A 20,030-nucleotide genomic window follows, 5' to 3' on the forward strand; every position below is an offset into this window, starting at 1 on the left:
AGTCCTATGCGAATTTGTGATGTATTCCTGAGAAAAATAGAGTCTAAAATCAGGAGTGCAGCAGCCAGTCTTACTGAACGATTTCTGTCAAACCTGATAGTGAAAGTCTTGAGCCCTGGAGAGTGTGGAACCCAAGGAGATGAAGGCCAGAAATAGCACTCTTGGCCAACGAAGCCCAAGAGCATAAGCTAACTTTGATAGCATAGTTTAAAAATGTCACTGGCTCTCTTTCCTTTCCTATGTATTACAGGTGATAGAAATAATGAAGTCTCTTAGTAGGTGGTAAGACTTTTCAAATTTCCCTCTTAAAAATCCCAATAAAGTGAATGTCTATAACTGCAGACTTAGTTTGAAACTACTCAGCCTCAGACAAAAAAATCAAGTCAAAGTTTTGCTTCAGTCAGATTTCAGAACTCTCCAGAAAATAATTGAATTAGCTTGAAAATAAGAAGGGGGAGGGGGAGCTTATTTTTAAAACCCATAGCAGGTGGGGGGTTGTTGAAACCTATTTGGAGATGTTCAAAGGGACACAGAGGTTTGGATGACTATCCATTTTCCACCTTCACACTTTTGTTGGAATAATTATTGTGACAAATGATACATATATCAAGAGACATCAACCCTAATGTCAAACTATGTTCCTCTCAAAATTTCCATGTTGAAGGTTTAACTTCCAGTACTTCTGAATGTGACCTTATCTGAAGATAGGGTTTTTATAGAGGTAATCAAGTTAAAATGAGGCCATTAGGATAAGCCCTACTACAATAAGTAATGTTTCTATATAAAGAGGAAATCTAGACACTGAGAAGGAAGATGGTGTGAAGGTGCGGGGAGAAGATGGCCATCTAAAAGCAAAGGAGAGAGGCCTGGAACAGATGCTTCCCTCAGTAGTAATAAACCCTGCCACTACCTTGATCTTGTATTTCTAGCCTCCAGAATTACAAAACAATAGATTTTTGTTGTATAATCCACCCAGTCTTTGATACTTTGTTATGGAAGTCCTAACGAACTAAATATACATCTTTCTAGTCTACTATACATACTGTGATCAATAAATGATACATTATATTGCTTTTCATATTCTAAACACTATAAAAATGGTACACTTTCATTTACTTTTCTCTTGTTAGTTAATAACATGAGATATATTTTGGAATATTGTTTTGGCTCATATATTTTCAATGGTATTTCATTGCACTACCTTCCCCACTCTCTTGTATGTTGAGATGGTGGGCATAGTTTTGCAAGTGAGGAGCAGTGCAATTACATCAGCATAAAAGCAATTTAAGCTTATAGGAATTTGCAGGAATTGGACTTGGCCTCCACTTAGAAAACCTGGGGGGAGTTTTTGTTTTGTTTTGTTTTGTTTTTTAAAGATTTTATTTATTTATTTGACAGACAGAGATCACAAGTAGGCAGAGAGGCAGGCAGAGAGAGAGGAGGATGCTGGCTCCCTGCTGAGCAGAGAGCCTGATGCGGGGCTCCATCCCAGGACCCTGGGATCATGACCTGAGCTGAAGGCAGAGGCTTTAACCCACTGAGCCACCCAGGCACCCCCTGGGGAAGTTGATACTGAGTGTAAGTCTTCCTACTGGAATGAGGGATACTCATAATTTTACGAGAACTGTTTGTAGACACAGTATCTTGGACAGTCCAGAGCAGGCAGTTTGGGTAGGTGGCCAAGGGTGCGGAGGGGCAGTCCCTGGACCCAGGTTAATCCACTGACAGGTAGACATGAAAGAATTCTCTAAGGATTTAAAGCAAGTAATCCTGTTTGTCTTTCCACATGCTTATAAACAGAAAGGCATTTTGACCTGAATGTCTCCTAAAATTATGAGTATTATTTAAAGTTTAAGTGCATTGTCTTGTTGACTGCATTGGGTAAAGCTTTCTCATGATACAATGTAAATATTGGCTACTTCTATATCTCCTACTCTCTTAGAATACCTTATTCTATTCTGATTTCTTCTTCATGCATTTTAAATGTAGACATGATCTTTGTTTTCCTTTTCATTGCTAACTTTTATTTTCATTACTTTTCTCATTAGTATCTTCAGTTTTCTATATTACCTTTTTCATTTTTTATTTTATTTCTGCAATTTTAAATTCTTTTTCCCCCTGATTTCTATTACCTTACATTTTGTCACCTATTTTTTTCCCATCTTCTATCTTCTCTCTGTTCTTGCCATAGGGGTTTGTGCTTTCTCTTCATATTGTGAAATATTCCAATGACTGTTTTATTGACATTGTAATATTGTCTCAGTTTTTGTCCATTTATATTGAGTGCTTTTCAGCTATTATTTGTTTTGCATTTCAAAATAATATCTCCATATTGATGGTATTATTTTTTTTTCCTTTTTAAAATAATTATCCTTGAAACAGGAGAAATTTACTCAGATTATGCATTCACAACCTTCTTGGATAAGGGTGAAGGAAAAAATCTGGTTTTCAAAAGGCTAATATTTTCCTTTTGTGTTACACTTTTGTTTCTAAGAGTATTTATATTTTAATTCTCCCTAGACAACTGAGACAGGAGCTGAGCATTTTACCCAACAGAAAGTCTTCGCTTCTCTACCCTTCTGCCCCCAAATTCAGGGCCATGGAGACTTGACTGTATCTTGAAAGTACAGTTTGCCTCAAATATTCTCATTTGGCCTATCCCAGTGTCTCTCCAATTTAATGTGAGTGCATACCATTTAAGCATTTTCCTGCAATGTAGATTTGGTCTAAGTATGGCTCAGAGCTTATGATTTTGAATTCCTAACCATCTCCATAGTGATGCTGACACTTTGCTTCTCAGACCACATGAACAGTAGCAGGAACTTCGCTTAGTCTGATTTTTGGCACCAACTGGTTCTACAAAAGACGCTACAAAATGATTTTATCCCCCTTTGTCCAAATATTTTAGAAATTATATCTCGCTACATGTAGCTTGCCTTTTTTAAGTTTATTTCTCCAGCTTTTTCTAAGAGCAGCATCCATGGCATTTGGTCTCCATTTCCTTCAATTCACATTAACTGTACTTTGGTTAGCCTTGTACCTTGTTTGTGCTTGTTAACTCCATGTACACTAAATGAGGAATTTGTGTTTTCACTCTCCTTTCTTATTTTGCATGATTTCTAAGGAGACTAAAATGATGCTCAAATTACACCCTGCCTTAAAACCTGAATTCTTTTTCATAGTTTTATAACTGAATTTTATTACAGTCAGAAGAAGTTACCTATATTATTTAAATTTTTTAAATGATTGAAACTTACTTTAAAGTCTGGTTAATAGACAACAATGCATTCTCTAATTATTAAGTTGATTTTTTTAAATTATGTGTTCAAAATTTTATGTCCATGTTGATTTCTATTTGCTTGAGGTATTAAACCTTGAGCAAGAATTGATAAAATCTTCCAAAATAATGATAGATTTTTCAATACCCACTTGTCATTTTACCAGTTTTGGTTTATAGATATTGAGAGTTTTTACACAAATGTAGAAAACCATTTCATATAAATTTATTATGACTACTATATTATTTGTGATTATCTATAGCATCTTATTTTTAACTTATTATTCCTAATTATATATATATAGTCATATTATATTTTATAGTGTTTTGTAGAATATATACTATATTTTTATTATTTTAGTGCTCACCTCTAATAGTCAAAAATAAATGTTTGATGTTAGATAAAATAAATCACACATTTATCTATCTCTCATTAATAATACAAGTGCCACAAAAATCCCTTAATTCCAATTATAATTTGTATTAGTTTGCAACAGCTGCCAGAACAAGGTATCACAGACTGGATGGCTAAAACAAAAATTTGTTTTCTCAATGCTCTGGAAATGAGAAGTCTGAGGATAAGGTATTGGCAAGGTTGGTTCCTTCTAAGGGACACGAAAGAAGGATTTGTTCTAGGCCTTTCTCCTTGGCTGGTAGATGGCTATCTTCACCCTCCATTTACACATTATCTTCCTTATCTTCCTTATATATGTATCTGTGTCCAGACTTCCCTTTCTTATAAGGATATCAGTCATACTATATTTAAATGTATCTTAATTAGTGAGCTCATTTTAACTTAAATACCTCCGCAAAGCCTATCCCCAATTACAGTCATTCATAGGTACTGCGGGTTAACACTTCAAAATAGGAATTTTGAGTGGAACACAAATCAGCCCATAAAACCACTCTTACATATTTGCCTGTTATTAACTAGAAAATTAATTTCACACATTTTTAATAAAATAAATTATATATTATATTCAATGTAATCTCAAATTTAACTACTTCCTTACATATACCTTTTCAAAAATTACTTGTTGAGATATCTACTACCAGTAGAATTGTCCCTGTCCTTTGCTTCATTTAAGAAGGTTTTAGTGTATTTTGAATTCTATAGATCTATTAGTATGTGTCTAATATTATCTGTAAATTGAATTATCTTTATCCTATCTTTGATATGTTGTTATGATTCTAAGAAATAATTTCTTTTTAAAAAATCAGTATCAGTTATCTCATCAAATAGTACTTCTCCTCCACTACTACTATTTTCTTCCATAAGTCTACCTCATTCTAACCTCTGTGTATCAATTTCTCTTTAACATCTTTTACTCCTGTGTTTTTGTGTTGCATTTGAGTCTTTTCTAAAAACCTACCTTCTAGTTCACTGATCTGTTTTCAACTATTTTTTTAAAGATTTATTTATTTTAGAGGGTGGGGAGGGACAGAAGGAAATGGAGAGAATCTTAAGCAGACTCCCTTTTGAGCATGAAGCCTGCCTCTGGGCACAATCTCTAGACACTGAGATCATGACCTGAGCTGAAATCAAGCAATGGACATTCATCCCACTCAGCCAGCCAAGTGCCCCTTCAACTATTTATAATCACATTTAATTTGTAAAGTATTTTAAATAATCTTAATTGAGACATTATTTAAGTAAAAACAAATAAACAAAGATTACCTATTTAGATTACACAAATTGTCAAATTTTTAAAACTACTACAGCCCCAGAACAAGAAGTACATGTTCTCAATCAATACAGAATATTTCTATCATTCAAATTTTCCTCAGGTTTCTTTCTAGACAACCCTGGTTTCCACTCTTAAACTCAGATCACTGATCTTCCACTCTACATTTTCTAGAATTTCATATACAAAGATTCAGACCACATTCACTCTTTTGTGTCTGTTTTATTTAATATACTGTTTTTGAGATTTAGTCATGTTGATGTATATACCAAGTTTATTTCTTTTTATTGCTGATATACCAAAGTTTATTTAATTACTTGTTGGTAAATAGTAATACATTAAAATATGCCCCATGACCCACTCATTAGAAGAGTTAACATTAAAAAAATAATAATAATAATGCTAAAAGATGATGCAGATGTGGAATGACTACAACACTTATACTAATGGTGAGAACAGAAAACTGCATAACCGTTTTGGAGTAAAGTTTCTTACAAAATTTCTTAATTTCTTATAAAATTAAGTGTAAGCCTATTATATGACTCAAGAAATGTCATTCCTAAGTATTTAACTAAGAGAAATAAAAACATACTAACATATGTAAAAGTATATATGCATATAAATATAAATTTTTGTATGAGAATATTTACAGTAGTATTTATAGTAGGTAAATGCCATAATTAATTAGGTTTTTAACTTATTTTTAACTACCAGAAGTTGTGTTTAATTTCAATTCAAAGTTTTCTTACTTTTTGATGCTATATTTTCATTACTCAGATTATAGGTTTTGGAGTGGGGAGGTTGTTATGTCATTTTAAATTATTTTATATGTATTATAATTCTATTTGAAGTCCTTAGGTGTCTGAGATATTTTAAGGTTTTGTTGACTCTCTCTCATGGTGGTTTAATTCCTTGTTAGTAGTATAAGTTTTAAAAATGACTATTAGTTTTTGGTCCTGTTAAGGCGAATACTGTAGGTTATGTCTGAAAGTATCCTCCTTCTACTGCATACCCTTTGGAAATATATTAGGCCACCTTATTCTAACCGTGCCAGTTTGTGTTAATGTCTGAATAATGCTGGTAATGTTGATTTTATACAATACTTTTCTTGTGCCTAGAGTACTGATTTTGAATTCTCAGAAGACTATCTTAATTTTTAAACTCATAGCTCAAACTAAAAGAAATATTTCCTTTTTTTTCTTCCTTTTCTACTGTTTAGAAAAGTTTCTGGCCAGGGGGAGGAGTCAAGATGGCAGAGAAGTAGCAGGCCGAGAATACTTCAGCTAGCAGGAGATCAGCTAGATAGCTTATCTAAAGCTTGCAAACACCTCCAAATCCATCAGCAGATTGAAGAGAAGAAGAACAGCAATTCTAGAAACAGAAAATCAACCACTTTCTGAAAGGTAGGACTGGTGGAGAAGTGAATCCAAAGTGATGGGAAGATAGACTCCGACGGGAGGGGCAGGCTCCTGGCAATCAGCGGAGCAACGGAGCACAAAATCAGGACTTTTAAAAGTCTATTCCACTGAGGGACATTGCTCCAGAGGCCAAACTGGGATGAAGCCCACACAGGGTCAGTGTGCCCCAGGTCCCGCAGGGTCACAGAACGATCGGGGCTGTCTGAGTGTTGCAGAGCTTACAGGTACTAGAACGGGGAAGCCGGCTACAGAGACAGAGCCGACAATGAGCTCACAGCTCAGGGGTACCTTGAACCGTTCACAGGCTCGATTAGCTAGGAGCTAACCTAGGCCAGAGGTTAAGCAGACGGGAGTTACTGGGCGCTATTCTCTGAGGGCGAAAATGAGGAATAGGACCTCGGGCTCTTGGCTCCTCCGCAAGAGGTCGCAATTTTCATTCCTGTCCTCCAGAACTCTACGGAAAGCGCTCAGGGAACAAAAGCTCCTGAAAGCAAACCCGAGCAGATTACTCAACCCGGGCCCTGGTAAGGGTGGTGCAATACTGCCTGGGGCAAAGACACTTGAGAATGACTGCAACAGGCCCCTCCCCCAGAATATCAACAAGAAATCCAGCCAGGACTAAGTTCACCTACCAAGGAATGCAGTTTCAATATAAAGGAGAGTAGCGGAATTCCAGAGGAGGAGAAAGCAAAGCATAGAACTCATGGCTTTCTCCCCATGATACTTTAGTCTTGTAGTTAATTTAATTTTTATTTCTTTTTCAATTTTCTTTTCTCTTCTTCTGCTAAATTTAACTTTTACCCTTCTCTTTTTTAACGTTTTTTAACTAGTTTATCTAATATATTTATATATTTTTCTTTTTTACACTTTTTCTTTATTCGTTTTCATTTTTTAATTGCTTTTCTTTCTTTCTTTCTTTCTTTCTTTCTTTCTTTCTTTCTTTTTTTCTTTCTGAACCTCTTTTTATGCCCTTTATCGCCCCTCACAATGTGGGATCTATTCTGATTTGGTTATAGCATATTTTCCTGGGGTTGTTGCCACCCTTTTAATATTTTACTTGCTCCTACATATACTCTTATCTGGACAAAATGACAAGGCATAAAAATTCACCACAAAAAAAAAAGAACAAGAGCAGTACCAAAGGCTAGGGACCTAATCAATACAGACATTGGTAATATGTCAGATCTAGAGTTCAGAATGACAATTCTCAAGGTTCTAGCTGGGCTCGAAAAACGCATGGAAGATATTAGAGAAACCCTCTCGGGAGATATAAAAGCCCTTTCTGGAGAAATAAAAGAACCAATATCTAACCAAGTTGAAATCAAAAAAGCTATTAATGAGGTGCAATCAAAAATGTAGGCTCTCACTGTTAGGATAAATGAGGCAGAAGAAAGAATTAGCAACATAGAAGACCAAATGTCAGAATATAAAGAAGCTGAGCAAAAGAGGGACAAATAGCTACTGGACCACGAGGGGAGAATTCAAGAGATAAGTGACACCATAAGACAAAACAACATTAGAATAATTGGGATTCCAGAAGAAGAAGAGAGAGGGGAGCAGAAGGCATACAGAGGAGAATTATTGGAGAGAATTTCCCCAATATGGCAAAGGGAACAAACATCAAAATCCAGGAGGTACAGAGAACACCCCTCAAAATCAATATGAATAGGCCCACACCCCATGACCTAATAGTAAAATTTACAAGTCTTAGTGACAAAGAGAAAATCCTGAAAGCAGCCCGGGATAAGAGGTCTGTAACATGCAATGGTAAAAATACAAGATTGGCAGCAGACCCATCCACAGAGACCTGGCAGGCCAGGAAGAGCTGGCATGATATTTTCAGAGCACTAAACGAGAAAAACATGCAGCCAAGAATACTATATCCAGCTAGGCTATCATTGAAAATAGAAGGAGAGACTAAAAGCTTCCAGGACAAACAAAAACTGAAAGAATTTGCAAACACCAAACCAGCTCTACAGGAAATATTGAAAGGGGTCCTCTAAGCAAAGAGAGACCCTAAAAGTAGTAGATCAGAAAGAAACAGAGACAATATACAGTAACAATCACATTACAGGCAATACAATGGCATTAATTCATATCTCTCAACAGTTACCCTGAATTTTACATTATATGGGGCTAAATGCCCCAATCAAAAAACGCAGGGTATCAGAATGGATAAAAAAATAAAACCCATCTATATGTTGCCTACAAAAAATTCATTTCAGACCAGAAGATACCTCCATTTTAAAGTGAGGTGTGGAAAACAATTTACCATGCTAATAGACATCAGAAGAAAGCAGGGGTGGCAATCATTATATCAGATCAAAGAGATTTTAAGCCAAAGACTATAATAAGAGATAAGGAAGAACACTATATCATACTCAAAGGCTCTGTCCAACAAGAAGATCTAACAATTTTAAATATCTATTCCCCCAGTGTGGGAGCAGCCAACTATATAAACCAATTAATAACAAATCAAAGAAACACATCATCAATAATACAATAATAGTAGGGGACTTTAACACTCCCCTCACTGAAATAGATCATCCAAGCAAAAGATCAACAAGGAAATAAAGGCCTTAAATGACACACTGAACCAGATGGACATCACAGATATAGTCACAACATTTCATCTCAAAGCAACAGAATACACATTCTTCTCTAGTGCACATGGAACATTCTCCAGAATAGATCACATCCTCGGTCCTAAATCAGGTCTCAACTGATATCAAAAGATTAGAATCATTCCCTGCATATTTTCAGACCACAATGCTCTGAAGCTAGAACTCAATCACAAGAGGAAAGTTGGAAAGAACCTAAATACATGGAGACTAAACAGCATCCTTCTAAAGAATGAATGGGTCAACCAGGAAATTAAAGAAGAATTGAAAAAATTCATGGAAACAAATGATAATGAAAACACAATGGTTCAAAATCTGTGGGACACAAAAAGGCAGTCCTAAGAGGAAAATATATAGCGGTACAAGCCTTTCTCACGAAACTAGAAAGGTCTCAAATACACAACCTATCCCTACACCTAAGAAGCTGGAGAAAGGACAAGAAAGAAACCCTAAACCCAGCAGGAGAAGAGATATCATAAAGATCAGAGCAAAAATTCAATGAAATAGAAACCAAAAAAACAATAGAACAAATCAACAAAACTAGGAGCTGGTTCTTTGAAAGAATTAATAAGATTGATGAACCCCTGGCCAGACTTATCAAAAAGAAAAGAGAAAGGACCCAAATAAATAAAATCATAAATGAAAGACGAAAGATCACAACTAACACCAAAGAAATACAAACTATTATAAGAACATACCATGAGCAACTCTACGCAAACAAATTTGACAATCTGGAAGAAATGGATACATTCCTAGAGACATATAAAATAACACAACTGAACCAGGAAGAAATAGAAAACATGAACAGACCCATAACCAGTAAGGAGATTGAAACAGTCATTAAAAATCTCCAAACAAACAAAAGCCCAGGGCTAGACGGCTTCCCAGGGGAATTCTACCAAACATTTAAAGAAAAACTAATTCCTATTCTACAGAAACTGTTCCAGAAAATAGAAATGGAAGGAAAACTTCCAAACTCATTTTATGAGGCCAGCATCACCTTGATCCCAAAACCAGACAAGGATCCCATCAAAAAAGAGAACTACAGACGAATATCCTTGATGAACACAGATGCAAAAATACTCAACAAAATACTAGCCAATAGGATTCAACAGTACATTAAAAGGATCATTCACCACGAACAATTGGGATTTATTCCAGGACTGCAAGGGTGGTTCAACATCCACAAATCAATCAGTGTAATACAACACATCAATAAAAGAAAGAACAAGAACCATATGATACTCTCAATAGGTGCTGAAAAAGCATTTGACAAAGTACAGCATCCCTTCCTGATCAAAACTCTTCAAAGTGTAGGGATAGAGGGCACATACCTCAATATCATCAAAGCCATCTATGAAAAACCCACCGCAAATATCATTCTCAATGGAGAAAAACTGAAAGCTTTTCCGTTAAGGCCAGGAACACGGCAGGGATATCTATTATCACCACTGCTATTCAACATAGTACTAGAAGTCCTAGCCTCAACAATCAGACAACAAAAGGAAATTAAAGGCATCCAGATCAGCAAAGAAGTCAAACTCTCATTCTGTGCAGATGATATTATATGATACTATATGCAGATGATACTACATGTAGAAAACCCAAAAGACCCCACTCCAAATTTTCTAGAACTTGTACAGGAATTCAGTAAAGTGTCAGGATATCAAATCAATGCACAGAAATCAGTTGCATTTCTCTACACCAACGACAAGACAGAAGAAAGAGAAATTAAGGCGCCAGTCCCATTTTCAATTGCACCCAAAACCATAAGATACCTAGGAATAAACCTAACCAAAGAGGCAAAGAATCTATACTCAGAAAACTATAAAGTACTCATGAAAGAAATTGAGGAAGACAGAAAGAAATGGAAAAATGTTCCATGCTCCTGGATTGGAAGAATAAATATTGTGCAAATGTCTATGCTACCTAAAGCAATCTACTCATTTAATGCAATTCCTATCCATGTACCATCCATTTTTTTCAACGAAATGGAACAAATAATCCTAAAATTTATATGGAACCAGATAAGACCTCGAATACCCAAAGGGATTTTGAAAAAGAAAGCCAAAGTTGGTGGCATCACAATTCAGGACTTTAAGCTCTATCACAAAGCTGTCATCATCAAGACAGCATGGTACTGCCACAAAAACAGACACATAGATTAAAGGAACAGAATAGAGAGCCCAGAAATTGACCCTCAACTCTCTCGTCAACTAATCTCTGACAAAGCAGGAAAGAATGTCTAATGGAAAAAAAGACAGCCTCTTTAATAAATGGTGTTGTGAAAATTGGACAGCCACATGCAGAAAAATGAAATTGGACCATTTCCTTACACCACACACGAAAATAGACTCAAAATGGATGAAGGACCTCAATGTGAGAAAGGAATCCATCAAAATCCTTGAGGAGAACAGGCAGCAATCTCTTCGACCTCAGCCACAGCAACATCTTCCTAGGAACATTGCCAAAGGCAAGGGAAGCAAGGGCAAAAATGAACTATTGGGATTTTATCAAGATCAAAAGCTTTTGCACAGCAAAGGAAACAGTTATCAAAATCAAAAGACAACTGACAGAATGGGATAAGATATTTGCAAACGACATATCAGAAAAGGACTAGTGTCCAGAATCTATAAAGAACTTAGCAAACTCAACACCCAAAGAACAAATAATCCAATCAAGAAATGGGCAGAGGACATGAACAGACATTTCTGCAAAGAAGACATCCAGATGGCCAACAGACACTTGAAAAATTGCTCCATATCACTCGGCATCAGGGAAATACAAGTCAAAACCACAATGAGATATCACCTCACACCAATGAGAATAGCTAAAATCAACAAGTCAGGAAATGACAGATGCTGGCGAGGATGCAGAGAAAGGGGAACCCTCCTCCACTGTTGGTGGGAATGCAAGCTGGTGCAGCCACTCTGGAAAACAGCATGGAGGTTCCTCAAAATGTTGAAAATAGAAGTACCCTATGACCCAGCAATTGCACTACTGTGTATTTACCTTAAAGATACAAATGTAGTGATCCGAAGGGGCACGTGCACCTGAATGTTTATAGCAGCAATGTCCACAATAGCCAAACTATGGAAAGAACCTAGATGTCCATCAACAGATGAATGCATAAAGAAGATTTGGTATATATACAAGAGTGAATACTATGCAGCCATCAAATAAATGAAATCTTGCCATTTGCGACGATGTAGATGGAACTAGAGGGTATCATGCTTAGCGAAATAAGTCAAGCGGAGAACGACAACTATCATATGATCTCCCTGATATGAGGAAGTGGAGATGCAACATGGGGGGTTAAGGGAGTAGGAGAAGAATGAATGAAACAAGATGGGATTGGGAGGGAGACAAACCATAAGTGACTCTTAATCTCACAAAACAAACTGAGGATTGCTGTGGGGAGGGGGTTGGGGGAGGGGGTTGGGGCTATGGACATTGGGGAGGGTATGTGCTATGGTGAGTGCTGTGAAGTGTGTAAACCTGGCGATTCACAGACCTGTACCCCTGGGGATAAAAATATATTATATGTTTATAAAAAATAAAAATTTAAAAAATTAAAGAAAAAAGAATAATTTCTGGCCTTCATTTTTTCCCCAATGTGTAGCACTTTGCCCCCTCCCCCGCTTTTTAAAACATTTTATTTATTTATTTGACAGAAAGGGAGAGAAGGAACACAAGAAGGGGAGTTGGAGAGGGAAAAATGGACTTCCTGCCTCCTGAGCAGGGAGCCCAACTTGGTGCTCAATTCCAGGACCGTGGGATTATGACCTGAGCCAAAGGCAAAGGATTAAGGACTGAGCTACCCAGGCGCCCCTGACTATACCATTTTTGTCAGGCGGAGGGATTATAATTTTCTTTCATGGTTATTTGTACCCAAGTATTTTTCTTTTATAACTTACATGGTCATTAAAACCCAAGCATCCAGGTCCCAGAATTTGGAGAATGCCTCAAGTCTATCCGCACCTTAGTATCAGCTTATTGTTTGGTTTTCAGTTCTCTTTTTATTGTTGGGGTCTTGGATTTTGTCCTCAATTTTTGGTAAATTCACCCCTGAATTCAAAAGTTTATGTAAGCCAAGCAATAATTGTATTTAAAAGATTGTTTGTAAAGGAATTGCTTTTCAGACTGTTTATTCCATATTTGCTAGAAAATGTGACTTTCTACCATTTTCTTAATCCAGATTTTAGTCAAATATTTTCACAACTATATTCTCCTTCACTGACCTTGTAACAGACATTTGGGCTTGGCCATTCAATCTATTTTCATTAATGGGATATGAACAGAAAGGCGGGTTGTACTCCAAATCTTAGAAAACATTTTAAATACATTTGACTGGCTAAAGTGCTCTTTCAACTTGAAAGTTGGAATGACATGATGTATACAAAAGCTGGAAGAGCTACAAGTGACCCATACAGCCCTCCTAAATAGAAGCAAATAAGTAAATATTTGCTACCGTTAGCCATAAAATCAATTTGGGATTGTGTGTTGTCACAGCAAATGTGACTAATACACCAAGGAGTCTGGCTTCATTTGATTTTGGTTCTTATTTCTCTACTATTGAAAAAAACGGATACTTTGCTATGCTTTCTAGACCGCCTACTATTTTTTTTTAATTAATAATAAAAATAAAAGAAGAGGAAAGAAGAATATAAACTGATTTAGTGATAAAATAATAATGTGGTAGTCAAAAAGTCAAATACATAAGTAATATATATAAGTAATAAATAATTGCATTAAATAAGTAATAAGTAATTGTAATAAGTAATTGCATTAAGTGTAAATTGAGTAAATTCTCTACACAAAAGATTAATACTGTCAAACTTGATTAAAGTAAAGTTAAACCTACTATATGCTGTTTTCAAGGCACATATTTTAAATATAATGATGTTACATCAAGAGGGAAGATAAAGCAGATATGCCTTGCAAACAATAAAGGAAGCTGATTTTTAAAATCAGTGTCAGACAAAAAGATGTTAAAACAAGTAGAATTATTAAAAATATCTTCAGCATTACTGTAAATACTGTTTCCTTTGTACAGATCTTAGTTACTTGAATATTTTGTGATAATTACTTTAATTAACACTAAGGTATAAAATGCACAGATTAAGTAGAGCACAAATAAACTATAATATGTCATATTGTCCTGAAAGACACAAATTAATTATTGTCAACTAACTCACACTGTGAAACTCTGTTTTCTCAAGATATCTCATATTATACATGAACTTCTGACAACAAGCAATGATTATATTTGGTAATTACTAACAAAACTTAATTCCTCTCAGAAACTTAACATTGAATTTAAGAAGTCGAATACAGTGATTCAATTTGGACAACATTTAAGAACCTGGCAAAATGAATCCATGTAGAATAGAAATCAGAACACTGGTTACCCTTCCAGGAGAAAGCTTTTAACAGCAAAGGGGCATAAGGGAGCTTTTGGGGGTTCTCATAAGAATTTATTTCTTGATCTAGATAATTGCTAAATAGTCAAAATTTCACTTTGTGAAAATTCATCAAGCTTTACAATTATCAGTTGTACATTTTTCTGTATGTATGCAATATTTCAAGTTTTCAATAACTGAAAAAGTGCGTGTATAAAATATTTTGAGGGAACAAAAAGTTCACAAAACAATACTTGAACAATACTTGAAGCAAAACAGTGCTTTAACTGCTAAACTTTACATGTTTTCTATCCATTACTATCAGTAAAATAAGCAAAATTTTCATTTATTTTTAACTGTTGGTCTTTTCATTATTTCAAGACAAATTATTAATAATATTTCTTTTTCTTTAAAAGATTTTATTTATTCATTTGATAGAGAGAGTGAGAGAGTACAAGAAGGGGCAGTGGCAGAAGCAGAAGGAGAATCAGGCTCCCTGATTTTAATAATATTTCTAAAGCATTTTTCAGTATTTGAAATTTTTGATATAAGGTGTTCTCACAAAGCTGGGCAAACACATAATATCTAGAAGGAAAAAAATTAATGAGAGGGCAGAAATTGTTGTCTGGTATATAATTTAAAATTTTAAAATATAAATTTCATGAGGAAATTTTTCTCTGAATCAGACTGAGAAGGAACAATTTTCTAGTGGAAGGATTTAAAAAAAAAAAAAAGAAAAAAAAAGATAAATGGAATAAAAGCCAAACATCTGAAGGAGGTAAATACATTTTAAAAAATGAAAACAGAGCATTGGCATGACAGGATTAATGTCCACAGTTTCAGTGTCAAAAAGATATATGGGAAAGAATTAACAATACATGAAGCATGAATATAAACCACCTGAAACAAATGTTCGACAAGAGGATAAATGGAACATGAAACACTCTGTCCTTAGCCTCAAAGATAGAGACAATAATTGAGAAGATTATGCTTTGTGATCCACTGTGATAAATTCTATTGACAGATACAATAGGCTGGGCATGGAACAGAAACAAAACTTCTGCTACTATAAGGATAATGAAAATTTCAGATGTGACATTTTAAATTCAATGACCAATTTAAACCTTAAAACCAGTTAGGTATGCTTGAATTTATAGTACATAAGGCTAAAGAAAATCTAAAAGTATGGTTGCACTTAATACTTTACCAAGATTTTTGCATATAGAACTATTGAATATGTGAATTATAAACATTTTTCTTAAGAAGTAATTGATGTAGATTTTAATCCTGACTGTAATTGATAGTTTAATAGTTGATATTATAAAATATTTTAATGAAAGGAGAAAAGGGAAGGCTCTTTTGAATTATGGATATTGTGAAAACATAAGTGTTTATCCTACTTTTTTTTCTTTTTCCTATGGCACTATAAGTTTCAATCAATGGTCATATTTATAGAGGATTAGAAATTTTGCATGCACTTCAGTTTAAAAGCACACCAATCTATAGAAGTTCAGGTCTGGAAGTATTTAGATGCAAGTATAATTATCAGAGCAAGTAAAAAAAAATGAAATTCATTTAAAAGTGAAATGATTTTTAAATAGTTTAAGGCAAAGCAAAAATTCCCTAATGCTTAAATGCTTTAGTAAATAAATAGTACATTCGATCTAATTTCAACATATGTTCTAAGAGCAGGAATACAGAAATGAACCAAAGTAAAAACAAGAATGCAATGTAGTTCCTGAATGAAACATCATATAATGGTGGAAACATCAAAAAACAAAAAACAAAACACAAAACATACACACATACACACACACACACACAAATTAAGTTAAATTTGATCAATTCTTATGTTGCCAAGGGAGCAAAGGAAGGTCACATATTCTGAGACATAAAGGGTAAGGTCTCAAATGAAGGTGTCCTTCAGCAGGGAGTCCATTATAGTAGACATTAGAGGGCAATACAGTGCGAGGCAGAGTGAAAGGAAAAGATGTGAAGCCTGACAGTCCTATTTAAGATGGATCGATAAGATGGACTATGGCCTAAAATAAGCACTACTTTGACGGGATTCTTGCTTTTCAGGACAATAACATTCATATTACAAAGACATTAACAGTAACATTCCTGAAAAGTGGAGAAGCCCATAAAAACTTTTTTAGTTAAGAGTATATATTTTAGGGGCACTTGGGTGGCTCAGAGGGTTAAGCCTCTGCGTTCAGCTCAGGTCATAATCTCACGGTCCTGGGATCAAGCCCCTCATCGGTCTCTCCCCACCACCACCCCCGCCCCCCACCTGCCTCTCTGTCTACTTGTGATCATCTCTCTCTCTGATCATATCTCTCTCTGTGTCAAATAAATAAAGTCTTAAAAATAAAAGCATATATTTTATGCTTTAAAGGGATTATGCCTGGGGGATCCTTGAAAATTTGGTTTGTAATATTTCCAGAGAACAGAGAGACTAAACAGTACATGGTTAAAATTTATCATTATAAATCTTTAATACTTTGTACCATGGAGTTATGTCTTATATTTATAACTATATATATAATCATATATATATAATTTACATTATATATCAATAGATGTATATTTATCAATAAATAAATATTTATCGATAAATATACATCTATTGATATATAATGTTTTAAATGACTTATGATATATATTATAAATAATATGATTGATATAATATTGATTACATATTATTGAATATTTAATCTCTGCAAGAAAAGTATGATTGTACAGACAGAAGCACACATATCTCACCTGATGTGAGATGCACTTATAATCTCAATCATTCCTTTGAAAATACCCTCCTTACTGACTTACAGTTTTTCTTATTCCTCATGTAAGTCTTCCCAAGAATTTTATGCATCTTTTGATTACCACCTACCATGTATCTGGAAAAACTTAAGCTCTTAGAATAAAATGGTCAGACAGAAAGCGTCTCTATCCTCAAAAAACTTACAGTAATGTGTAATAATAAAGAGTACATTCCAAGAATTCTTTGGCTGAGGGCCTTGGAGAATAATAATAATTTCTCTATGTTTGATATTGTCATCTACGGAGAGCTGCTGAATAACCAGGAAGCCTGGTAGATCTAAACAGGTGTACCTGTGTGGACAGAAGAGGACAAATAATTGTTTCAGGGTGCATGTGTCTGGTACCAGCTTTTCTTTGAGTCTTGAAAACAGTCTCCCAGTGGAGGGGAAATAAAAAGATTAAATAAAAAAATCTAAAATGATATATTAAGAAATGACAAGGCTGGGGCACCTGGGTGGCTCAGTGGGTTAAAACCTCTGCATTCAGCTCAGGTCATGATCTCAGGGTCCTGGGATCGAGCCCCATATCGGGCTCTCTGCTCAGCAGGGAGCCTGCTTCCCCCCTCTCTCTGCCTGCCTCTCTGCCTACTTGTGATCTCTGTCTGTCAAATAAGTAGATAAAATCTTTTAAAAAAATGACAAGGCTTATAACTTACATAGGTAATTATTTTCAAAAATACTAACTACATAGGAAAAGAAGACTCAAGCTTATTTTCAAATAGATCAAAATTCTTAGTTTATGTTTCAAAGAATTCACAAAGAAAATGATACACAGGATTTCCTTTCAGCATTTACACCATGTCAACACATTTCATCCAAAGCACAGTATGCATTACACACGTCCAATACTAAAGCCAGGTAGGAGCTAACACAGCACTTTTTCAATGCATTGCCTAAGAATTAGAATAATTACTCCATATATTAGATCCACTGGGATTTCAAAGAAAAGAAATACTAGCTTAGAAATGCATGTATGATGTATAAATAAACCTATGTAAATATTTCATTTGGAGTTCAAATTCTAACATTCCTTCATGCCTTATACTCACATTCAAAACCGAGGACTGTCCAAAAGTAAAAATTACGAGTTTTAGTGACTGCATATTCAACATTTGGGGGCAGGGGTGGTTATATTGAGATACAGCTAGATCCTAAGGCAAGAGAGAAATGAGAAAAAAAAAATGAGTTGGAATCTAGAATCGTTTTAGGTGGAGAGAAAGATGCTATGAATAGCTAACTGTGAAGTACCCATATGATTTGTCCATCACTATTCCTAAGAAAGCACAGTGCTACCTTTCTTCAAGCAATGTTACCTGTACAGGAGCTGGTGTTATCTATTTGTAATGAAAGAAGGGAAGAAGGGTTTCATCACTTTCTCAATTTTTCTTATCTAATAATGTTGAGTATAGACTCCTGTCTCCTTAGATGTGTTATGAACAGGATAACCCATTTACAGGGAAACTCATTAGCTCTTCAGAATAGTTTAACATTTATTTTCAATATACTTATTTCAGAGTTTACCAAAACAGGACTACAATGGTTTTTGCTTGCCTGAAATATCACCCACTAGGTGAGTTGAAAAAATTTTGGTCTAATGTCACAAAGCACTAGCTCAAAAGGCATTTAAGTTGTTTGCTATGACAGTTATACAGTAAAGATCTGAAAATAGTGACATATATTTTGTAAAAAGAAAGTAACAGAATTACTTGTGTTCTCCTTCGTTATCCCTCTAGAATTAGTGTTTTGAGTTGCAAACAACACTGTCACTCCAAAGGACCAAAGATATTATCTTCAAGATCATCCTTGGTCTTTTATTTTTCAGATGACAGAAAAACATTCATGGTTATTTGTTATAGCCATATCCTACCTTCTCTTTTCTCACCTTGCACACAAACTTCAAACTTTTCATTATTTTATCTAAAACCTCTCGACTGATAAAACAATATTCTCTTCCTTAATTTTCATTGTTTAGATGAAGTCTTTCTAAATGACTACTAAATTGTGTTTTCCTTAATAACTTAATACTTAATTCTTAATACTATGCCTATGACCTCAGTGAGAAAAACTTTCTTCATACATTTGTTAAATTATTATTATTAATCTTATGGCTTTAAAGATTAGAATCTAGCCTTGGTAAGCAAATACTGCATATTGTGCCTATGTAAAGGCAGCCATATCAGAAGATGATTCAAGACTTGTAATTTTCACCTTCCATTTTAATTACTCCTTTCCATTACTGCCAAAGGCACTTAAACTGACTTTTAAAAGGCCATTCAAGATGATCACATAAAGCACATAAATGTTCTTTAATGATTTCCTATTTGTTTTCCATGTAGTATTTCTCAATCTAAAGCTACACTGACAGAAGAAATATCTAAAGTATTTAGTGAAATGAATGATGATTTTTTTTTAACTTTTTATTTTTTATAAACATATATTTTTATCCCCCAGGGTATAGATATGTGAATCGCCAAGTTTACACACTTCACAGCACTCACCATAGCAAATACCCTCCCCAATGTCCATAACCCCACCCCCCTTCTCCCAAACCCTCTCCCCCTGGCAACCCTCAGTTTGTTTTGTGAGATTAAGAGACACTTATGGCTTGTCTCTCTCTCAATCCCATCTTGTTTCATTTATTCTTAACCCCCCATGTTGCATCTCCACTTCCTCTTATCAGGGAGATCATATGATAGTTGTCTTTCTCTCCTTGACTTATTTTTTTTTAATTTTTTATTTTTCATAAACATATATTTTTACCCCCAGGGGTACAGGTCTGTGAATCACCAGGTTTACACACTTCAC

This window comes from Mustela nivalis, assembly GCF_964662115.1.
Source record: "Mustela nivalis genome assembly, chromosome: 10".
Lineage (NCBI taxonomy): Eukaryota > Metazoa > Chordata > Mammalia > Carnivora > Mustelidae > Mustela > Mustela nivalis.